Below are 4,918 nucleotides of genomic sequence, written 5' to 3'. Positions count from 1 at the left end.
TCCCAAGGTCTCCAAAGGCTAACATCTTGGGTAGGATGGGCCTGGGGAACAGTTTCTTCTGTGGTGGGAGTTTTTAGTCCTCTCTCAGGATCATCACCTTGATTCCTGTCACTAAGTTAGCCTTCTCCCTCTGTGGGCCAGAGTCTGTCCATATCAAATCAACCGTGGAAACAGCTGCAAGCCTGTCATCCTGAATAACTTGACTGAATTTGTTCATTATTTCTAACAGTTTTGTTGTTGTTGTTGCTGAGGTTTTACAGTTTTCTGTGTATATGATTATATATATAATACTGCCTTTACTATTTATTGTAAGGCAGGTCTAGTGGTGATGAGCTCCCTCACTTTTTTTGGTCTGAGAAAGTCTATATTGCTTCTTCATTTCTGAAGGAGAGCTTTGCCAGGTGTAGAATACACGTGAATGTATTTCATTATTTTCCTTTTATGTCCATGGAATCAGAAGTGATACTTCCTATTTCATTTTCTGATATTTGTAATTCTGTCTCTTTTCTCTTGGCTAGCCAACTAGAAGTTTATAATTTTATTGATTTTCCAAAAAAACACATTTTGTGTTTCCTTGAATGCTCTCTATTGTTTTCCTGTTTTCAATTTATTGATTTTTTTTACTCTATTTTTCTCTCTGCTTTCTTTACAGTTTTGTTAAGTTATACTTCCATTTTATGTATTTGTTAAGTTATACTTCCATTTTTATTTATTTATACTTCCATTTTATATTTTTAAATATATATATATTTTAAATCCTTTGGGCTTTTTTCTTTAACTTACAAAATATTTAGAAGTATGGTATTTCATTTCTAAATATTTCAGAGATACTCTACCTTCTTGTTACTGGATTTTCAGTTTAACTCCATTGCTGTTTGGATGAACAAACTTAGTATAGAATTTCTATTCTTTTAAGGTATGTTTAATGGTTCTGAATTTGTTCTATCTTGATAATGTTTTTATGTCACTTGAGAGTAATAATGTATTCTGTTGTTGTCGGATGGATATTTTATATAAACGTCAAGTAGATCAAGTTGATTGATAGTGCTCTTCAAGTCACCTGTTTTTCTACTGATTTTCTGCCTTTTTGATTACCAATTACTTCCAGAGTACCCAAGCAGGAATGTCAGGAACAGGTGCCACCACCCTACCCATTTCATTTCTGCAGTGGGCATCTCGGGCAAGAAGGGCCTTCTGAAGGCAGGGGATGCAGGCCTAGGAGAAGATGAGGGTGACCCCAACCCAGAACACACAGGGAGCCATGCAGAGCCCCTGACCCTGCAATCAGCTCCGATGGACCCCCACACAATCCTGTCAGGTGGAGGCTCCCTTTTCCTCCATTCTTAGGGAGGGAAGGCTCCTTATCTGAAGGGTGAGGCATCAGGTGGACCCAGGCAGGGCACTCACAGAGTGCCGTGGTCAAGGTGAAACCTGCGGGGTTTTCCCAGCAAGGTGCCTCTGAGGGGCAGCAGAGGAAGAAGTCCAGGCCCCGCCAGAGGTTGGTTGGATTTAAAGTGAGTATTCAGAGTGAGGAGAGCAGGCCCGCTTAGTCCCTGGCTCTGGCATGCTCTGCCCCTGCCTTTGTCCCTGGGAGACCTCAGGCAAGGGTTCTGGATGTGTCTCAACTTCCACCTCAGGGAACTGAGGCACAATGGCATTGTCGGTGGGGACACAGGGTGGGAGACATGGAGGTGAGGATGCAGAGGATCCTGCCCTGTGAGTCTGAGGGGAACTCCCTGGGGACCCAGGGGCCCATGATGCCCACCCTGCCTGCTGTCAGACTTGAGGCGACCTGAGCAGGGCTAGGGAGCGCTGCACCCCTCTTTGTCTTCTGACTTCTGTCTCTGGCACCTCAGGGCAATGGTGGTTGCAGGATGAGGGGACAGTGGGCTCCAGGTAGGCTGAGAGGTCGAGGAGACCCACAGAGACCTGCTCTTCTCTACCGTCAGAGGCTCAGGGAGGCGCTTCCATCCTCCTGACACCCCACCCTCCCCGGCGGCTCAGACATGGTGGCCTTCACCCCACAGAAGCCCTCTCTAGTCTGAGGAAAGGAGTGTTTCTACATGACAGGAACCCCGACACAGACAGAGTTGTGCAGACACCACCCTGCCCCTGCTGCTGGCCCCAGAGACCCCACAGGCCTGTCTGGCAGATTCCTGGCCTCTGGCCTTCTTAGTAGGCCCTGTGAGGTGGCCGCTGTGGTCTGAGGGGTTCACCCTTGGGTCAGCAGAAGGAGGAGCCCCAGCCCTAGCAGGAGTGGAGATGAGGACTCTGAAGGTAGGAGAGAGAAGCCCTTCAGCTGTGGAGAGATGGATCTCTGGCCTCGTCTCACTCCTGCCATCAGCCGCAGTAGACTCCCAAGTAGGGTTGCTCCAGTACCCTGTGTTGCCCACCCCACTACCCCGGCCCCGCTCCCTTGTCTGGTCTCTGGGAGGCAGAGCCTGGGCCTAAAGGGTGCAGCTACAGGTCAGCTGAAGGGAAAGAATACACTGCCCCCACTGCATCTGCTGGTTTTGTGAGGCTCAGTGCAGCAGAGGGATGAGTCTCAGGCTCTGCCAGGTGTCTACTGGAGGATTGGACCCACTACTGAAGAACAGATGGGGCCCACGCCTCCCTGCCCTGCTCTCAGCCATCAGGGACCCAGGGTGTGTGGTTGAGTGTGGTGCCCCTTCACTTTCTCCTCTGCTATCTCAGGGAAGTGAGACCTTAGTTTCAGGAGGATTACCTCAGGTCAGCAGAGGGAAGAGTTACAAGTCTCAACATAAGGACTCCCGTGAACCCCCTATTCCAGGAGAGTTGGCTCCCCAGAGTTAATCCAGCTCTTATGTCACCCCAGGGAGGCCCTGGGCAGGTGTGGCCAAATGTGGCACCCCCCCTCACTTCCTCCTCTTGGTCTGAGGAATGTGAACTCTTGTTCTGAGAGTTTTGTCTCAGAGCAGCAGAGGGGTCAGTGCAGGCTTGCCTGGACAGGAGAAAGATGAGGCCTCTCAGTGGACATTGATGGGACCATCCACCTTGGAGGTGTGAGGACATCACAAAGTCTGGCCTTCCCCCTCCTGTCAGCGCTCTGAGTTGGGGGCAAAAGTGTAATTGCAGCTGCAGCCTGAGGTGCCCCTTAGCTCCTCTTATAGGGATTCACGTCATCCTGGGGGTGAGGGCCATGGTCTGAAATGTGTGTCCTCAGGTAAGCTGAGCAGAAGAAGCCCAGACAGGGCCAGGAGTCAGTCAAGGTGATGTCCCTGAATGTCTGCCACACCAGAACAGAGGGAACACCACAGTGCCCAACCTTGCACACTCTGCTGTCTTACCTGGAATGTGCAGGCTAAGCCAGCTGGTTATACCCTGAGGAGCTTTCTTGGGATTCTTAGGGCACAGATCAGTCAGGAAGACAGGAGACCACAGCCCCACTCCAAGCACTATCTGCGGGAAGATCTGTTAAGATAGCCTTGGTCAGAGCTGACAGGATTGAGTTTCTCACACTCTTCCTCTCTTCCTCAGATCAATTAGCTCTAATCACCACCTTCTGCCTTCATCTCTGCCTGCCACCCTCAAGAGCATCACCATGCCTCACAGTCAGAAGAATCAGAGCCACAAGCTTGAGGTAGGCCTTCAGGCTGAAAAAGAGGCTCAGGGCCTGATGGGTTCACAGGTTCCTGTAGCTGAGGAGAAGAAGGCCACCGCTTCCTTGCTCTCTTCTTTGATCCAAGGCACCCCAGAGGTTGTGGCCTACTGCTGGGACACAGAGTGTTCCCCAGAGTTCTCAGGGGGGCCTGCTCCTCCTCCACTACCATTGAAGCCATTCCGCTTAGCAAATCAAATGAGGGCAGCAGCCAAGAAGAGAGTCCAAGCAGCTTCCAGGCTCCCACATTCTTGCTCCGGTGATGTGCTAAACAAGAAGTTGGCTCAACTGGTACAGTTGATGAGGGGTCAAATATGTAACAAAGGAGCCCATCACAAAGGCAGAAATACTGGAGAATGTCATCAAAGAGCATGAGGATCATTTCCCTCTGATCTTCAACAAAGCCTGTGAATGCATGGAGATTGTCTTCGGCATTGAAGCAAAGGAAGTGGACCCAACCAGCCACTCCTATGTGCTCCAGAAGACACTAGGTCTCACCTACGATGGGATGCTGAATGACGGCCAGAGCATGCCCAAGACCGGCTTCCTGATATATATCCTGGGTGTGATCTTCATGGAGGGCAACCGTGTTACTGAGGAGAGAATCTGGAAAGTGCTAAAATATGATTGGAGTGTGTGCTGGGCAGAAGGATTTCATCTATGGGGAGCCCAGGAAGCTCATCACCAAAGATTTGGTGGAGGAAAGGTATCTGGAGTACCAGCAGGTGCCCAACAGTGATCCTCCATGCTATGAATTCCGGTGGGGTCCAAGGGCCCATGCTGAAACCAGCAAGATGAAAATCCTGAAGTTTTTCTCCAAGGTCAATGGGGTTGACCCCACTTCCTTCCCATCCTGGTATGAGGAAGCTTTGAGAGATGAGAAAGAGAAAGCCCAGGAGAGAGCTGCCACTGGGGATGCTACTTCTGCCATGGCCAGCATCTAGGTTCATAAATGACGTTGGCCACATACTTATTGCCTTCTGTCAGATTTTAGAATAAATATTTTTCTATTCTGTTAAACCTGGCATTGGAATAGAAAGTTCCTTAGAAACCTGCAAGAGCCCAACAGTAAAATAGATGGGATCAAGAAGAAAAAAATGTAAAATGTGGTTATCCTAAGAATCCTATATCCTTTTTGTCTGCTGTTTTGTAAAGTTAAAGATATACACTTATATTTGCTTGGCTAATTAAACAATGTATGAGAAGTTAAATTCTAATAAATGAGAGTCCTGGCTCACTGGCTTATTTATGCTTATAGGTGGGTCTTAGAGGTGAGAGAAAAGCCTACAATTGAAAATT

General features: G+C 48.8%; 1 pseudogene; it reads left to right on the top strand.

Annotated features, from left to right (window-relative positions):
- The first annotated feature begins 3,562 nt into the window (after positions 1 to 3,562).
- LOC108635075 lies at positions 3,563 to 4,563 on the top strand (annotated as a pseudogene).
- Positions 4,564 to 4,918: the final 355 nt, after the last annotated feature.

This window comes from Capra hircus, unplaced genomic scaffold (assembly GCF_001704415.2).
Source record: "Capra hircus breed San Clemente unplaced genomic scaffold, ASM170441v1, whole genome shotgun sequence".
Lineage (NCBI taxonomy): Eukaryota > Metazoa > Chordata > Mammalia > Artiodactyla > Bovidae > Capra > Capra hircus.
This window is presented reverse-complemented; position numbering and strand designations above follow the sequence as displayed.